The following is a 20535-nucleotide window of genomic DNA, read 5'->3' as shown; positions in this document are numbered from 1 at the left end:
CTGATCTGAAACACTACATATTATGCATATCTGATACGTGATGACAACAAGACATGCAACTTAATGCACTGCCTTGTTATGAAGAGCCGACAGAGAGAATTTGATTAACTTACCCAACAGATTTCCATATAACATATAACAGGGCCTCCGAGAGCAAAACAAATAGAAACTCATTTTGTCTGACCCCAAGTCTCATCTGGCTGCTTCTATACTGTGATTTTAAATGTATTATTCTTGCTATATTTTATTTCTCCAACCAATGAAAAATTGGTGCTCTTCTGTCCACATTATTTCATGGATGGAGAATTTTAATTATATTAAATAATACTTGATAACCTAAGATAACATCGAAATAAACTATTTTTAAATCAGATATCAGAAAATATATCTAGGACTTCCTTGGAGGTGCAGTGGTTAAGAATCCGCCTGCCAGTTCAGGGGACATGGGTTCGAGCCCTGGTCCAAGAAGATCCCACATGCCGTGGAGCAACTAAGCCGGTACGCCACAACTACTGAGCCTGTACTCTAGAGCCCGCGAGCCACAACTACTGAGCCCGTGTGCCACAACTACTGAAGCCTGCGCGCCTAGAGCCTGTGCTCCACAACAAGAGAAGCCAGCGCAATGAGAAGCCTACGCACAGCAACGAAGAGTAGCACCACAACGAAGAGTAGCCCTCGCTCGCCGCAACTAGAGAAAGCCCGCGCACAGCAACAAAGACCCAACACAGCCAAAAATAAAATAAATAAATAAATTTTAAAAAGAAAATGTATCTGGGCTTCCCTGGTGGCGCAGTGGTTGAGAGTCCGCCTGCCGATGCAGGGGACACGGGTTCGTGCCCTGGTCCGGGAAGATCCCACATGCCGCGGAGCGGCTGGGCCCGTGAGCCATGGCCGCTGAGCCTGCGCGTCCGGAGCCTGTGCTCCGCAACGGGAGAGGCCACAATGGTGAGAGGCCTGCATACCACAAAAAAAAAAAAAAAGAAAATGTATCTAACAATACAACAAAATTCCATTTCACCTCAAAGAGGTTGTCATAAAATCCACAGCCGATATAAACTGGTGTCCTTCTAATGTCATTAGTTGAGCTAATATTTCACAATATAAAGTCAGATGCTATGAGATTGCTATCTTAATATAGACACTCTATTTAGTCCTCAAATTTCTCTATATATATGTATGTATATGTAGTGTATTTGTGTACACACAAATATATATATAATATACATAAACATATATACAAATATATATAAACTAAACATATAAATAAAAATTATATTTTATATATATGTATATATATAAAAGGGGAATACTAATGCTATAAACCCCTCATACTCAATTACACAGAATCATATTTAATCACATCTAAAGCACTAGGAGAAAAATAATGAAGATAATGGCCTCTGAGAGCCACCACACATTACTGAGTTGTAGACATCCATCCTCACTATGAGGCAGCCTCTTTAATAGCCTGCGGTGACTATGAATCTATATGACAAAAGATCACTTTAAAGAGTCATTCTTAAAAATGAGAGCTTCACAGCTGCATAATAGCACAGGGAAATCAGCTCGGTGCTTTGTGACCACCTAGAGGGGTGGGATAGGGAGGGTGGGAGGGAGACGCAAGAGGAAGGGGATCTGGGGATATATGTATACGTATAGCTGATTCACTTTGTTATAAAGCAGAAACTAACACACCATTGTAAAGCAATTATACTCCAATAAAGATGTTAAAAAAAAAGAGAGCTTCAATGATTTATAAAACAAATCATATAACAGCTGCACTATGCCAACAAAAATGGGTTGACTTGTTAAAAAAATAATAATAAAAGAAAATATTTTTTAAAAACCACCTGCCTTCTCTCATCCAGTAAAACTACTGGGGTCACTTAATAGTATTTCTTGCATATCCACAATATACAGAGTATTTTAAGAGGTTAAAAAAATTAAATCAGTTGGATTTCTCACCATTCTTTGCAACATTACCTATAATTCTCTTTTAAAAGAAACTGCTTTGGATGAAGGTAGTCAAAAGACACAAACTTCCAGTTATAAGATTAAAAAAAAGTACTAGGGATGTAATGCAGGGGACACGGGTTCGAGCCCTGGTCCACAAAGATCCCACATGCTGCGGAGCAACTAAGCCCGTGCACCACAACTACTGAGCCTGCGCTTTAGAGCCCGCGATCCACAACTACTGAGCCCGCATGCCACAACTACTGAAGCTCACGAGCCACAACTACTGAAGCCTGTGCGCCTAGAACCCACTCCACAACGAGAAGCCACCGCAATGAGAAACCCGCACACTACAACGAAGAGTAACCCCCACTCGCCGCAACTAGAGAAAGCCCATGTGCAGCAACGAAGATCCAACAGTCAAAAATAAATAAATAAATAAACTTATTTTTTTAAAAAAAAGTAAATCTTAAGAATTCTCATCACAAGGAAAAAAACTTTTTTCTATTTCTTTAATTCTGTATCTATGTGAGATGATGGACATTCACTAAACTTACTGTGATAATCATTTCATAATGTATGTAAGTCAAATCATTACGCTGTACACCTTAAACTTACGCTGTGCTATATCTCAATTATATCTCAATAAAACTGGAAGAGAAAAAAAAGACAGAAACTGCTCTGGGGACTGGTGTTTCTAGAGGTCTTTGTAAGAAGTAAATGATTAACAATTTGACAGTGCTTCCCTGGTAGCACAGTGGTTAGGAATCCGCCTGCTAATGCAGAGGACACAGCTTCGAGCCCTGGTCCGGGAAAATCCCACATGCCACGGAGCAACTAAGCCCGTGCGCCACAACGACAAAGCCTGCGCTCTAGAGCCCATGAGCCACAACTACTGAGCCTGCATGCCACAACTACTGAAGCCTGTGTGCCTAAAGCCCGTGCTCAGCCACAAGAGAAGCTAACACAGTGAGAAGCCCGCGCACCGCAACAAAGAGTAGCCCCCGCTCACCGCAACTAGAGAAAGCCTGTGTGCAGCAACAAAGGCCCAACGTGGCCAAAATAAATAAATAAAATAAATTTATTTAAAAAAAAACAATTTGACAGAATACACATTTATTCAGTTTCGAATAACTTCCATTACAGGTTTTTAAAGAGACAATATATTACCTACCCTAATAAGTCATTAGTTTTATTATACAAAAAGAAGTACTTTGAGTAAATTATCAGAAAAATTTATCTAAAGTAACAAGCTTTAAAATGTTACGTCTAAATATGTAACTGAAATTATTTTGTTAATTCAAGTTGCTATCAGTTAATACATTTTAAGCTGATCACACAAAATATCTCTGAGCTACATTTAAGAACTGTTCCCGACTCTCCTTCAACTCTACATAATACAATTCCTTTGGAGATAATTTAGGTGGATAATTATTCTCTTGCTCTTTTTATTTCAAATAAAGAAACCTGTGAGCTCCTTCGTAAGCCACTGATAAGGCTGTGTTTTGTATCCCCAGCACCTGGCACTTAATAGGTACTATCCAGTATATGTCTGATGAATGAATGAATGAATGAATGAATGAATGGATTGATGTACAATGAACCAATGATAATTTCTTCATTTATATAAAGATGCTCTTTATATAAATGCAATCCTCTGCTCTTGCGCAACCCTTCATCATTAAATCTCGTACCTTTTAAAAGGGACAAAAGTAAATTTACACACTGTGGCCTCCTCAGAACATATCTGAATAACAAGTTATCCTCAAATGGAAGAGGTTAAAAAAACGACATTAAAAAGAGAAATTCATCCCACCCTTCAGTTCATTTCAGTAAACAATGCTGATATAAGATGAATATGCACGATCACCACTCTGAAGGCATCCGTAGTCCAGGGCAGGAGACAAAAACAAATAATAATACTGATACATGCATGTGGCCACTGTACCCTCAGTTCCTGCTCCTCCTCCTCTCCCCTAAAGCTTTGGGTCAAGTTAATCCATTCGTGTAGCACAACTAGTGTGACTGTGAAGGGTCTTGGCAACCAACACCCTGCTTTCAGCCCAAGCATTGGCCAAAAATGCCAGGCAAACCACTTCCACTCTCTCCTGTCTGCTATCCTTCTACTCAGCCTTGTTGAACCCACCAAGAGCCTGTCCTCCAACACTGTGGCTTTGCTTGATATTCTGAACGTAAGTGGCTTCCCTTAAAGCCCCTGCATTATTGGCTTCTAACAGCACTGTTCTCCAAAAAGGGCTGCAGCTTTCCTCCACTTCACTCTTATAATCAGCTAATAACAGAAGACCAGAAGCTTTGCTCCTAATCATTCAAACTAAACGAATGTTTACACTCATTGCTGATTCACAGCCTTTCTGGCCCAACTGTTGACTCCGCCAAAGAGGCGCCTCCGCGGTCCAGCTGCTTGCCAGCCACACAGCTGGCACCGCTGGGCATCTTCCTAACCCATTCCCCTGACAGCCTAAAACAACAACACGGCCTGGAGTGGGGCACTAATGCTCAACCACAGAGACCTGACATTTCCAACACTCGCCCCCATCTCCCCTTTCCATAAACAAAGTAATAAACTCCTCCTATTCACATGAAGAAAGAACAGCTTCCAAGCCGTTCTTACCTTATGTATTCCTCCCCCATCACCTCGAAAATGCCAAGTGATGTGATGTTTTCCTCCTTAGTGAATACATGGAGGAGACCTCAGTAAAGTGACTACCAGGTTAGATTCTGGAACCAAAACCATGATTTTATAAACCTTGCTCTATTTTCTTTACATAAGCAGATAACAAACAGCCAACAACACAATGAGACAGTGTGAAAATGACTACAGGACTTGAACAACATAATCTGTCTGGAAAAAAGTATAAAATTAGTCTGAAATTGACTGTTACAAGCATCTTGAGTTTCACAGTAAGTTTTATAGGAACCCATAAATTTAGAGGGAAATTGGCAGGTAGGTGAATGACAGGAAATTATATTTCAGGGATCATTATTTGCAATTCTGACTGTTTAAACAAGATTGCAAACCACAGAGTTCACCAGCTTAGAGCACAATACTCTCTTAGTGGGTATTCATAATGTCAAATAGATCCAGAAAGGTCTTTTCTTATTTGCTTCCAAAAGAAACAGTGATGTACCAAATGTAGAAGTACATCCTAAAATGTCTGCTAAAATTTCAAAATGGTCTATGTCGAAGTAAATAGAAAAGAAATTGTAAACCTGTACCTGTACACATCATTACCTCTTTTCATTCTTCAGTTAGAAATTCTGAGCACATAAAAAACTTGATATATAACTGAATAAAAATTAGAAAGTTTGGCAAGGCTAATTTCCTTGCTTTTATTTGTGGCCCTGCCCTTTCCTACCCAAAAAACCTTGAAGGCATCCAGGCCTGGTCCTGGGGTTGCAGGTGCTAACCATGACCCCTGCCTCCCTCTATCCAGGCTCTTCTCCCTCCATGCTCCTTCAAAGACACCAGGGCCTTTGCACTAACTGCTCCCTCTGCCAGCACCTTCCCCTGACATCCCTACCGCTCCTTCATGGCCTTCTGGCCATTTTTCCAAAGTCAGTATCTCAGGGACACCCTCCCTGACCACTCCATCAAAAAGGTAAGCACCCTCCCTAACCTCCTACCTCCCTTCCATGTTTTATTTTTTCTTCTCAGCTATTATTAATATCTAACATTCCACATAGATTATATATTTTGACTACTATGGCTCCTCCATTAAAATGTAAGCTCTATGAGGGCAGGGATTTGTGCCTGATTTGCTCACTATTCTATTTCCAATGCCTAATGAGTGACAGGCATATAGCAGGTGCTCAATAGATATTTCTTGAATAAATGAACGAATCTGCATAAAGATTGTCCTTAGACTGGTGTACCAGTTTGCCTTCTAGACAAGCTGTAAAGTTTGCTAACTCCACTTCACAGGACCTTTGCCTAGCCAAAAGTTCTTGATAGCCTCACCACTCACTCCTTCCTCTTCCAGTTTTCTTCTTCTTTCATGCAGTCATTGTTTTAGGTCTTATTGAAAATGAACTTTCATTGTAAGCAACCTGAAATTGTTGGTGAAAGAAAGCGGGATATAAAGAAATCAATAAATAGAAGAAAGATCATGGTTGGCATGGAAGGTTCTCTCTCTCTCTGTGCCTTTTTGCAATTTTTGAATCATTTTATAAAAGTTCACCAAGAGGTGGCTGATACATAACTGATGTAGAAAACAGCTGATTTGTATATATGCTTACACATATAGAAAAGAGAATAAATTGCGTTGGTGCATTGAATCAGTTCTATTTCTGAGTGTAATTCAAGAAGGTGCTGATTAAAAGTGAAGCGTAAAAGACCTTTAATAGAGTTACAGCTGGGATAGTTAGGGAGTTTGGCTGGTTATTTTATAGAGCACGTCCCTTCCTATCAACTTCACGATACCCCCAAATTGGCTAGTGTTACTTTGCTAGCAATAGCTAAATTTATATTTCAAGAAAAAAGCTCTAAATAGTCTAGATCAACATTCACTTGGCATGGTGGGGGGGCCTATATTCAGACCTTAAAAGCAAAGCATTCAAACAGATGAAAATAGTTAAAAGAAGTCTGAAAACAGAATGAATTAAGGCCAGCCTGGCCATACCAGATATCAGAATGTCTTATACGCCTACAATAAACAGCACAGTATTGGGACAAGAACATACAAGCAGATAAATTGAAAATAATATCTCAAGGGGGAAAAAAAACCCTACTATATATATAAAAGGTTAATATATGGAAAAAGAAGGTTGAATGGACAGGATTCCAAGCTTTCTGATCCTCAAAGCCATCCCCAACCCCAAACCATCTCAATATTAATAAGATCTACATTGTTGATAAGTCAGTATGGTTTCCCCACCACAGCCAAAAACACCACATAATGAGAATGAACTATACTCAATAAATGGGGCTCCCTAAAATTGACTATTGCCTGGGGGGTGGGGGGATGGGGGAGATGAACCTATTTAAATCTTCTACACCGTATATCAAAATAAATCCCAGATGGACAGGGCTGGGCTCTACCTTCAGACTGGGGTGGCATGCCCCATCCCAGTGGGGAAGGATTGGTAAGAGAAGCGAAATGTCTGGGTTGGTTGCACAGCCAGATTGGGAGTGCAGGGAGGGGTCTCGGCCTGCCCCAGGAGGTCTGGAGCTGCCAGTGTGCAGGGTAGGAGTGGGCGGTGCTTCCTCAGTGGAGGCAAGCGTGTCACTGTGGTTTCTACCCACCATTTGTAAAACTGCTTAGACAAAATGTTTTGGAAAAAAGATCCTTGCACAAACCATAATTATGCATTTTAAGATATTTTCTTAGCCCTCTGAGAAGAGAACCATCCCTTAAACAGCTAAATCTAAGGGTTTAAACGTGTTTTACCTTCCCATTTCCAAGTATAAATATGGAAGTAAATTAAGCTGCTGAGGTTAGTCAATAGTTCGTTTCTCTTCTCACCTTGAACATGCCTTCATCTGCAGAAATTCATCTTTCATATTCTTCTAGAGGAATTTGTGGTCCCACCTTTCCTAACTGATTGGTTTTCTCTAGCTATGACTAGGCTCTCTCTACACTGATATGATTTGTTCAGGCTGAAACTACTAATCCAAACTCTGACAATCCCACCAAGTGATCCCCAGCCACCTCCATTAGCCAGAGGTCTCCCTCGTGATCCTACCCTGGTGGACCCATCACCCATTAACACGTGACTGTGTTTTTCTTCTTGCTACACAGATAACTATATTCTTAAAAATACTGTTCCATCTTTGGAAGCAGCCCTTTCATAAGACTCATTCAAAATTTCCTCACAATTTTATATCCTTCTTAATTACGAACAATAGGCCATCTCACTAAGGAACTAGGGCCCAATACAGCCAACTTCGTTAAATGCCCAAATGTCAAAGAGTGTTTCCATAACTAAACATTTATCCCAATGCAATCAGAGTGATTGAACATTCTATAAAGGCAATAAGTGGCATGTATTTGGAGTAACAAACAAGCTGTTAATTCAGTTTATTAGATTCTTGGTATCTACATAAAAATAAGTCTTAACTTTGATATAAAGTTAGTGGATGCCAGAATACTTAAAAATACATCAGTTACAGTATTCCATCATTTTACTGGTGCAATCAGTAGTAACCATGAAAGAAAAGTAAGGATGTGTTACATAACAAATAAGGCCTGATATTTATAGTTTTGTGATTTATAAAAGATGGATTTGTGGTTATTCACATACAAATTATTCTCAGTGCAATGATGCATGTTGGAATAATTATCATACTGAAGTCAGAAGACTTCTGGAGAAAATTTTGTTAATAAGCACCATCTACTGTGTCTCTGGGCAATGAATTAATCAATTTTAAGAGTTTCTTCCAAATTCCATAGCTTTTAATATAACGAAATAAGCAATTTTCATAGCATCTATAAATAAGACAATAATTAATTGTTCTTTAAAAACTAACCCAGACTTCAAAATATCATTTGTGTAGTAAAAATATACTGAGAAAACTTATGCAAAAATTTGTATTAATTATAACCCTAGAACTAACATTTTAAACTCTAGTAAAATATATGATTTCAACACTAAAAAGTCACCTTTCCACATAAAGCTCCACCTATTCTACTCCATTAATATCCAAGTTTTCTGTTCAATAGATGGATAAAAAAAACAAAAAAGCTTATCAAAATATAAACATAAAATAGCTCAGAAGAAAGGAGCAATAACAGAAGTTCATAGAAAAAAATTTTTAATTCTGTGCACCTGACAAGGTTTGGTAGTTTATGTGAGCATGATTTATTTTATTTTGTTTCCCTAATAAAAAGGGGAAGGGTGGTATTAGAAAAAATAAAACATGTTGAGTGCTAAACAATAGTGATTATTATGATGGTAACAACAAAGTAGAGAGCAAAAATATAAACTGTTTTATATTGTGGCAAAAAAACCAACAACATATAAAAAAAACAAAAACAGATTCTCATTCATTTTTGAAAAATTCAAATTTGAATGTGACCACATCTGTGAAGTGCAGTCTTCACTGATCCTTCCAGGATGAAGCCATCAACCCTCTTCTTTCTCCAATAATGGCTTCCCACAATGCTATCTAACACACTGAAGTCTATGCATGTGTTCGTTCCTCTACTTACTGCTCCTCCGTGCTCCTGGAGCATCACTAGCACAGAGCCAGCCCTAGTGTCTGACGGGAGAAGGTCCTATCCCTTAGGCAGAGTGATATGATAGGAGTGTGAGAACCACTGTCTTGAAAGTGATGTGTCTGAAGGAACAAATTTAATAATTCCTTAAAAGAGAACCAGTTGAAAAGTTCCAGCTCCATAACTTGAACTAAAACCAGACTTCTGAATTTTTTATAACTCCTTAGAAGTAAATACACAATTTCCGTGTTATAAAAGGTCAACCAGAATTTAAACCATGGTAAGCTAAAATGCTTCTGACATCTTTGTTACAATAATTTCCCACTGACCTGTGTACTACATCTGTGCAAAAATAAAATGTATAAATAAACGCTTAGAGCAACATTATTCCTAATAGCCAAAAGGTGAAAACAACACAAATGTGCATCAACTGATGAATGGATAAACAAAATATGATATATCTAAACAATGAAATATTATTCAGCCATAAAAAGGAATAAAATACTGATGCCTGCTTCAACATGGAAGAATCTTGTAAACGTTAAGAAAAAGAGGCCAGAAATATATAAATGTGTCCGGAATAGGGAAATCCATACACAAAGAAAGTATATTAGTGATTGCTTAGGGTTGCAGGGTAGGGCAGGGAGAGCAATAGAGGGGTGATAGGTAAAGCATACAAGGCTTCTTTCTGAGGTGATGCAACATTCTAAAATTGACTAGGGAAGTGGTTGCACAACTCTGTGAATATACTAAAAACCACTGAACTGTATACTTTAAACGGGTGAATTGTATGGTATGTGAATTATATCTCAATAAAGCTATTACTTTAAAGAATATAGGATTTTCTATATTCTTATACTCTATATTCTATATGCCTATATTCTTCTCCCCCAGCTTCACTCAGATTTCACCTCTCCCAGTCACCTTTCTATACTAGGCCCAAGTAATTCCAAAAGTTGTACTTTCCTCCCACTTCACTTATTCCCCAAAATAAACTACATTCGGCGGTGAGTATAACTGACAGGCTATTCTATTTCCCAAGCTCTGGCAAATGGTTCCTGGACACCAAAGGGAACAAAATAATTTGCAGCTAGCTTAAACACAGTTGTCTGTTTGTGTCATCTTCAGTTTTAGACAGCAAACTTTTAGTGAATGTACGTCATGTTATTTCATTTTTCTTTTGACATACTACTAGTAAATGTGCCAAAGGAACTTCCTGTTTGTTAGGCTTAGAGCAAGTTTCATAACCACAATAGCGGCAAATTCACTAGAAACAATTCCATTGAGCAACAGGAAAGATATGAAAAAATAACCAGTGGTGTTAAATACCAAAGTCTGCTGGAGGAGAGGGAGGGAAGAGCATTGTCACCCTTCCTCCCAAGATTCCATCAGTTGCCCCCTATTCAGCCACCCCACATAACGTACAAAATAAGAAATTATGGGCTTGCTGTCCAAATGAAACTTCAAGACTTGTCATCTTGACTGCTACACAAACAGATTTCCCCTTCTTTTCTTTGTTTTTTTAATATCTTTATTGGAGTATAATTGCTTTACAATGGTGTGTTAGTTTCTGCTTTATAACAAAATGAATCAGCTATACATATACATATATCCCCGTATCTCCTCCCTCTTGCATCTCCCTCCCACCCTCCCTATCCCACCCCTCTAGGTGGTCACAAAGCACCGAGCTGATCTCCCTGTGCTATACGGCTGCTTCCCACTAGCTATCTATTTTACATTTGGTAGTATATATAAGTCCATGCCACTCTCTCACAGATTTCCCCTTCTGAGCCTATTCTATGTAAAGATTTTGAGTGCCCACTAGAAAGGAGCAAATATTAGCATCAACTTTTCTTAAGAAAAAAAAATTCTAACTTTATTTTGTCTGCTTACATCTTAATAGTTTCATACTTACCTCTGATAATCTTATTCGAAGCTACAGTGAGTCTGTACAACCTTCTTATTACAGAAGTTGCAGAGGGGAGGAGACAGTGGCTCAGTAAAGAAGATCAGAAAAATCATCTCCCGAGAGTTAGAGAAAAAGAATATGTAACTTCTAATAATTGCTTGATCTCAAATTCAGTATGCTGGAAATCCTGAATGCTGGAAATAGGTGTGCTGAGAATCTGCACAAGGACCACAGCTTCCCGCCTGAATTAACAGACACAGGGAGCACCATCTGGATGAAAGGTGGCAGCCATCCAGCCATTCCAGCGGAGTCTGGGTACCAAACTCAGAATGATGAAAACATCCAGCTGGCAATCTGCGAAACAAAAGGCTCATCCACATAAAAACCTCCCCTATTCTTTACTTTTTCCTCAAGAATTTTACTGCAAGCCCCACCAGCTTCTGTTCTTAAGGAAGTGATTCTTTCTTCAGAAGAAGCCTCAATAGGAGAAGGTATGAAATAGAAGAAAGACTGCACTAGGAATAAAGAAACCAAGATTACAGTTCCTTCCCTGCTGTGTGACTTTGGATACATTCTATAGTCTATATGAGCTATAATTTTTTTCTCTGTGAAATGAATGAGTTGGACTGAATGATCTTAAGTCTACAGAGTTAGAACAACATAAAGCACAATACTACACTGGGCCTTTATCTCAAAAATACACTAAATAAACATAATTAGGTTCTGAAAACCTTAACGCCACTTCCCAAATTATGAATTTTCTAACTACCTGCTAGGTTAGTTCCCACCTTCTCTTCGTGGCTGTTAGAAAAGTGCCATGGTATGGCCCATCTGACGGTCAGTTCCATACCATTGATAGAGTGTAACAACGTGTCCTTCTTCGACAGCAAAATGGAAGTGACTTCTTTAAGCCACAGTGGAAAAATCGGTTTTGTTATCTGTAGAAAGACTTAGTGAATGTCAATTCATTTTTCAACCCCAAGTCAGTAATTATTTTTTGAAGACTTTTTCCAGTTCCCTAACCCCTCCCTAATAGTTGTGCTGTTTGCCTATTTTATTCAGATGTCTAATCTTGCATTTGCCATATATTTATTTATTTGTCTCTCTGTTTCCCTTCTAGGTTGTCAAGTCCACGAAGGCACAAAGCATCTCATATATCTTGTGTCTTCAGCTTCTATCATTCTATCTGCGTCAGAACCACAACTCTTTCAGCTGCGAATCTAGAAAGGAATATACATGTATCTCATGTATTTGAAAGGTCCAGAAATAGTCTAAACTTCAGGCAAAGCTGGATTCTGCTGTTCAATGGATAGTTAAGATCCAATCTCTCAGCTCACCTTTCCTCATGTTGGTTTTATAAACAGACAGACACTGCTTTCTGGTGATAAGACATCAGAATTTCCAGGCTATACCAGTTAACTTTCCCACTAATTCCCCATATGTCTCTGACCCTTTTTGGGTCTGTATTCATCTCTGAACCAATCACGATGGCTCTAGAGATAAAATTCTCATTTGTCAAGTCAGTACAATTTGCCCACTCCTTGAGCAGGAGTATGTGTTGTAAGTTCAGCCTACAGACAGAGACTGTGGGAAGCGGACTCCACAAACCAAGTGCCATTTCCAAAAAAACAGAAAGAGTAGGCAAGTAAGGCAAAAACACCAGATGTCTATTACAACTTGGTTGTTTGCTTAATTAAATGCAATCCCATTTGTAATAAAGACTTTGTCCTCTCATATACTCTGATTATACTACTCCCTAGTACACAGACAGATTCTAATAAATTATGTCATGATTAGCTAAGGATGGAGGAGTTGGAGTGGGGGATGGGGTCCACAAGTACATGCAGGCAGAGGGAAAGCAACTGTCTTTCTAGGTCACCCTGAAAGTTGAAACTAAAATTTTACTTTTAAAAGTGTGACCCCTTCCTTACATCATAAGTGAGCTTGAAATGTATCAAAGGCCTAACTAAATAAGAGCTAAAACTATAAAACTCTCAGAGAAAAACAGGCATAAATTTATATGACCTTGAATTAGACAATGGTTTCTTAGGTATAACACCAAAACCACAAGCAACAAAAAAATCGGTAAATTGGACTTGACCAAAATTTGAAATTTTTGCTATTCAAAGGACACCATCAAGAAAGTGAAAGACAACTCGAAGAATGGGATTAAGTACTTGCAACTAATATATCTGATCAGGGACTAGTATTTAGAATATATAAAGAACTCTTGCAATTCAATAATAAAAAGACAAACAACCCACTTAAAAGCTAGGGAAGGATTTGAATAGATATTTCTCCAAAGAAGAAATACAAATGGCCAATACCCAAATGAAAAGCTGCTTAATATTCGTCATTAGGGAAATATATAAAATCAAAACCACCATGAGATACCACTTTGCACCCACTAAGATGGCTAAAATCTAACAGACAGACAATAAATAACAGGTATTGGTGAGGATGTGGAGAAATTGGAACCCTCATAAGTTGCTGATGGTAATGTAAAATGTTGCCATCACTTTGAAAACAGTTTGGCAGCTCCTCAAAAAGTTATATATAGAGTTACCATATGACCCAGCAATTTCACCCTTAGGGATATACACAGAAGAAATGTAAACATATGTCAACACAAAAACTTGTACATGAATGTTCATAACGGCATGTCTCGTAATAACCAAAACATAGAAACATCCCAAGTGTCCACCAACTGGTGAATAGATAAACAAAATGTGACATATCCATACCATGGGACATTACTCAGCCACAGAAAAGAATAAAGTACCAATACATGCTACAGTGTGAAGAAACTTGGAAAACATTAAGCTAAATGAAAGAAGCCTGTCATAAAAGACTACATAATGACCAGAATAGGCAAAATCTAGAGACAGGAATTAGATTAGTGGGGGGAGGAGAAAATGGGGAGTGACTATTATGAGTATGGGTTTCTCTGGGGGGTGATAAAAAGGTGCTGGAATTAGGGGTGATGGTTGCATAGGTTTTTGAATATCCTACAAACCACTGAATTGGCCATTAAAAGACTGAATTTTATGTTATGTGCATTATATCTCAATATTTTTCAAAGTTTGAATATGGACTGGGTAATAGACATTACCAAGAAATTATTATAATTTTGATAAGTGCAACATTATTGCAGTAATGTAAGGCAATGCCCCCTTTTGTGAAGACGCACACTGAAACAGTGTAAGAGTGAAATGATATGATGTCTTAGATATGCTTTAGAACAGTTCAGCAAAAAAGGAGGGTAGACAATAAAGAAAAGAATGAAGCAAAATTTTAATAACTGTTGAATCTGGGTAATAAGTATATGAGAGTTTAATATACCCTCCTCTCTACTTTTGGGTGTGTGTGAAATTTTTCAAATAAAAAATTATTAGATGAGATTGTGATACAAATTTTCATTTCTTGTGGTTGGACTATGTGACAATTAGGCAAGCCATGACTTTAAAGGACCTGCACTAATAATGGTGTAAATATTGAAATACTGAAAGCAAGTTGGGAAATCCATTCAGAGAAATGGACAATACTTCCATTACTTTGAAGACATTCTTTCCTAAGATATTTCCTCTTATTAAGTAAAACCATGTTGTAAGGCAAGATTTTCCCCAAACTACCTTCCCAAATCAGACTTTCCTCAAGACTTTAACAGATGTTCTCAAACAAAAGTGTTCCATTGTCAAATAAGTTTGAGAAACAGTGAATCAAACAAAGCTAATGCATTTGCTACATTCCGAGTTGTTAATATGCTCACATGCACTGTGAGTCGTCCCAAAGGAGCTATAATATGCCTCATTTGGGAAACTCCTGTAAATCCATTTATTTATACAGCACATCTATTAAGCTTATGAAATACTTATGTTGCAACCCTGGCAGAGAGACAGAATCACTTCTAGTGCCTGATATAAATACAATTTTCTCTGTTTTTTTAAGATCCACTTGAACCAGAGTTTATGAAATGCTAGTTTAGAGATAAGAAAGTTTTTGCTTAAGAAAAGGTATTTGAGCTGAGTCTGGAAATCAGAGAAGCTGATCAGGCAACATTATATTCAAGACAAAGGGAATAACAAGAATAGGGATGCAAAAGCAAGAAGCATTTGGGAACTGAGAGTAGCCCCCTGTTACTGGGAAACAGGAATATACGAGGGCAAGAGGGCTGGCAGAAGATGAGGTTGAAGAGGCAGGCAGAGGCCAGGCTGGGAGGGACTTTGCTAGGCTACTGAGTTTAATGTGTGAGCAGTGGAAAGCCACTGAATGACTAAACAGAGGAGTGATGTGGTAAAACATGCAATTCCTTTCAGTGTCCCCAAATGTAGATGCACCCACCCTGAAGCATGATGATTTGCTCTGGATAAGTCACGTATCTGTATTAAAACTGATATGCCAAATGAAGTAATTCCCCAGTCCACATTGCCAATTATTCCAACTTCAGCCTAGGCACGATTCACTTACGCAATACTACTACTGTTCCAACTCATCCTACTATTGGCTGCAAATGCAAAAAATTTTTAATGTGTGATTCTCCTGTATTGCACACATGGAAAATACGTCTCCAAAAATCTCTCTTTTTTTTCTCTGATGCTTGGATTTCTAGAAAAAAGAGAAAGCTTCAAGGATATGCTGCAACTTGAAAGAATTTCCCCTCATTACTTAAAAGCTACTCTGCAATCATTTCCCAAGTTGCACTTTCAATTATCGACCCAGACTGCAGCTGAGGTTAAAAACGGTCCCCTTACTGCGTGGCTGGGGAATTGTTTTTTAACTGGTTTGTTTGCCATCCTGTGTGCTCTTAAAAATAATCATCATCATCATCATCATCACCATCATCATCAAAGTATTTAAAGATCTAGTGATTTAACATAAAGTCTGGATTTCGAGAGTTCCCTGATATTTTTATAGACCTGACAACACTGAGCTTGGATTTGTGTAGGATACAATCAGCTAGAGATGAACATAACAGCACCCCCTTAGATGAGCCTTCCAAACACACCAAGCACCCACCCACCCTGCACTTGGCACATTCACATTCATGCAGTACGGATTGTGCTGCCTGGTTTCATTTTTATTACATAGGTTTATACTGACTTACATTACATGCAAAAAAAATTAAGCAGTTTATCAAATTAAATACATAACATAGGATCATTAACAATAAAAACAATACCCACCAATTAAATGGAACAAGCAAATAGATTTTCCAGGCATCGGGTGAATGTAATTAGGTAAAATGCAGTAAGTAATTACTGCAGTTGAATCCTGACTTTGCCTAAGTAAAATATTTTTTTAACATCTTTATTGGAGTATAATTGCTTTTCAATGCTGTGTTAGTTTCTCCTTTATAACAAAGTGAATCAGCTATACATATACATATATCCCCATATCTCCTCCCTCTTGCATCCCCCTCCCACCCTCCCTATCCCACCCTTCTATGTGGTCACAAAGCACCGAGCTGATCTCCCTGTGCTATGTGGCTGCTTCCCACTAGCTATCTATTTTACGTTTCGTAGTGTATTTATGTCCATGCCACTTTCCCCTTTTGTCCCAGCTTACTCTTCCCCCTCCCCATGCCCTCAAGTCCATTCTCTACATCTGCGTCTTTATTCCAGTCCTGTCCCTAGGTTCTGCAGAACCTTTTTTTTTTTTAGATTCCATATATATGTGTTACCATACAGTATTTGTTTTCCTCTTTCTGACTTCCTTCACTCTGTATGACAGTCTCTAGGTCCATCCACTTCACTACAAATAACTCGATTTCACTTCTTTTATGGCTGAGTAATATTCCATTGTATATATGTGCCACATCTTCTTTATCCATTCATCTGTCGATGGACACTTAGGTTGCTTCCATGTCCTGGCTATTGTAAATAGAGCTGCAATGAACACTGTGGTACATGACTCTCTGAATTATGGTTTTCTCAGGGTATATGCCCAGTAATGGGATTGCTGGGTCATATGGTAGTTCTATTTTTAGTTTTTTAAGGAACCTCCATACTGTTCTCCATAGTGGCTGTAACAATTTACATTCCCACCAACAGTACAAGAGGGTTCTCTTTTCTCCACACCCTCTCTAGCATTTACTGTTTGTAGAAGTTTTGATGATGGCCATTCTGACTGGTGTGAGGTGATACCTCACTGTAGTTTTGATTTGCATTTCTCTAATGATTAGTGATGTTGAGCATTCTTTCATGTGTTTGTTGGCAATCTGTATATCTTCTTTGGAGAAATGTCTATTTAGCTCTTCTGCCCATTTTTGGATGGGGTTGTTTGTTGTTTTGATATTGAGCTGCATGAGCTGCTTCTAAATTTTGGAGGATAATCCTTTGTCAGTTGCTTCATTTGCAAATATTTTCTCCCATTCTGAGGGTTGCCTTTTCGTCTTATGGTTTCCTTTGCTGTGCAAAAGCTTTTAAATTTCATATGGTTCCATTTGTTTATTTTTGTTTTTATTTCCATTTCTCTAGGAAGTGGGTCAAAAAGGATCTTGCTGTGATTGATGTCATAGAGTGTTCTTCCTATGTTTTCCTCTAAGAGTTTTAGAGTGTCTGGCCTTACATTTAGGTCTTTAATCCATTTTGAGTTTATTTTTGTGTATGGTGTTAGGGAGTGTTCTAATTTCATTCTTTTACATGTAGCTGTCCAGTTTTCCCAGCACCACTGATTGAAGAGGCTGTCTTTTCTCCACTGTATATTCTTGACTCCTTTATCAAAGATAAGGTGACCATATGTGAGTGGGTTTATCTCTGGGCTTTCTATCCTATTCCATTGATCTATATTTCTGTTTTTGTGCCAGTACCATACTGTCTTGATTACTGTAGCTTTGTAGTATAGTCTGAAGTCTGGGAGCCTGATTCCTCCAGCTCTATTTTTCTTTCTCAAGATTGCTTTGGCTATTCGAGGTCTTTTGTGTTTCCATACAAATTTTGAAATTTTTTGTTCTAGTTCTGTGAAAAATGCCATTGTTGGTTTGATAGGGATTGCATTGAATCTGTAGATTGCTTTGGGTAGTAGAGTCATTTTCACAATGTTGATCCTTCCAATCCAATAATACGGTATATCTCTCCAACTGTTTGTATCATCTTTAATTTGTTTCATCAGTGTCCTATTGTTTTCTGCATACAGGTCTTTTGTCTCCTTAGGTAGGTTTATTCCTAGGTATTTTATTCTTTTTGTCGCAATGATAAATGGGAGTGTTTCCTTAATTTCACTTTCAGATTTTTCATCATTAGTGTATAGGAATGCAAGAGATTTCTGTGCATTAATTTTGTATCCTGCTACTTTACCAAATTCATTGATTAGCTCCAGTAGTTTTCTGGTAGCATGTATAGGATTCTCTATGTATAGTATCATGTCATCTGCAAACAGTGACAGCTTTACTTCTTTGCTGATTTGGATTCCTTTTATTTCTTTTGCTTCTCTGATTGCTGTGGCTAAAACTTCCAAAACTGTGTTGAATAACTGTGGTGAGAGTGGACAACCTTGTCTTGTTCTTGATCTTAGTGCCTAAGTAAAATATGATTTCAGATTCTTTTTCCTCAAGTAAAAGATTTTAGGATTCCAAGATAGAGCTGAGCTGATCATCAACTGAGATTTACCAGAATTTTCCCCCAAGACTATAGTTCCTTCAACTAGCTTTACTCTTCAGATCTTTACAATTTCTCTCAAGCACAGAGCAGACTCCATATTTCTTTGATCTTGCCATGGGTTACCAATCTGAACCATGTAGGTAATGTCTAATAAAAGATAAAGGCCATAAATCATTTATGATTGGTAAACTTTATCAAATGTGTTAAGTTCTGTTGGCTCTTCCTTTAGCTAACTCAGTCTTAATAGTCAATCCTCCTAACTGCTTTCAAAAAAGTGAAAGAAAACATTTTACACTGGATGTGTATATAGCTTTCATAATATCATCAAGCTGTGAAGAAACAGGGGAACTTGGAGAAATTATTTGCTCATGCTTTTTTGCCTTCAGGAGGGTAACTGTCTGTGATAATTCAGCATTATAATTATCAGATAAATCTAGCACAGAGTAAAGGCATCCAAAATTTCATCTAAATGTGGAGTTGGGGACTTCCTTGGTGGTGCAGTGGTTGAGAATCTGCCTGCCAATGCAGGGGACATGGGTTTGAGCCCTGGTGTGGGAAGATCCCATATGCCATGGAGCAACTAAGCCCGTGCGCCACAACTATTGAGCCTGCGCTCTAGAGCCCACAAGCCACAACTACTGCAGCACGCATACCTACAGCCCAAGCTCTGCAACAGGAGAAGCCACTGCAATGAGAAGCCTGCACACCATAATGAAGAGTAACCCCCATTCACCGCAACTAGAGAAAGCCCATACGCAGCAACGAAGACAACAATGAAGACCCAATGAAGCCATAAATAAATAAATTTATTAAATGTGGGGTTGTCCATTTTCTGATGGAAACAGAAGAGTCACCTGGTCTCTCCCTGTGGTCTTGTGTTTTATAGAAAGATGCTTTTTCCTTTCCCTTGATTTGCTTCACAGTGAAGCTCAAACACTCTGCTTCAAGGGGTTAAATTTGTTGTAGATGTCAGATGGCCACACGATAATGTCTAAAACCCTTCGGGTTCTGTGCCACATAAAGTTTACAGATAATTTATTACAGTCCTTGCAAAAGTAAACAATCACAGAGGGGAAATGTATTCGTCTTGACCTATTTTCACAGTCCATCACATCTTGAACGCTTTTTAAAAGTATTCATTAGTTTCAGTAGTAGTATAATTTAGCAACTTCTGCTGACTTTAACCCTTCCTTACCCATTACTTCATTTGAAAGCTACTTTTTTTCCTACTTTCCGCTAGATTGTAAACTCCTCAAGGGCTAAAACCAAGTTTGTGTCATTCGCTATTATATTCCCAGAATCCAGCATAGCACCTGCCATAGAATGCATAATAAATACTGAAGGAATGAATGTTCCTTAAATACTATTAACAATATAATTTTAAGCAACATTCAGAGAAAAAGATGCATTTAGAAAGTTTTTAAGCAAAATATGAGAAATAAAATGTAAAAATTTATTACAAAAAATATTTAGAAAATACTATATTTAAAAGCACTCCAGATTGAGAATGTACCTACTTTCTCCACCGGCTTCAGACTCTGCAACTGTAAAAACCCAATAGTTTTTAGAAAGCAATTTCTATTCTGCAGAGAAAAGGTTCTATAAAGTGCAAGCATTACCAAGGAGCTCCTGAACCATGAAAATGACGGAAATTTGGTTTTGTTTTATTAAAGGTGACTAAAGGTTGCAATGAATTTTTAGAGAGACTTTCTGAATAGAAGACTATGGCCAAAAATCTTACACAGAAATTTTTCTATTAACAAGTCAGTGACTGAGAACATCTCTAGTTTCTTACACTAGAAAAACAGAGACAAAGAAACAATGGCTTCTCAGAGATCAGAAGCAGAAAGCACTAACATAGAGGTACTAAGATTAAAAATAGTGACTGAGAAAAAGAAAG

At 38.1% G+C, this 20535-nt stretch overlaps 1 protein-coding gene across 1 annotated transcript in view; it reads right to left on the bottom strand.

Moving 5' to 3' along the window:
- CDK14 (cyclin dependent kinase 14) overlaps positions 1-20535 on the bottom strand; it is a 581983-nt gene that overhangs the window by 503807 nt on the left and 57641 nt on the right. The window lies entirely within an intron of this gene.

This window comes from Lagenorhynchus albirostris, chromosome 8, assembly GCF_949774975.1.
Source record: "Lagenorhynchus albirostris chromosome 8, mLagAlb1.1, whole genome shotgun sequence".
NCBI lineage: Eukaryota > Metazoa > Chordata > Mammalia > Artiodactyla > Delphinidae > Lagenorhynchus > Lagenorhynchus albirostris.
The sequence above is the reverse complement of the archived record's forward strand: the minus strand, read 5'-3'. Positions and strand labels throughout refer to the sequence as shown.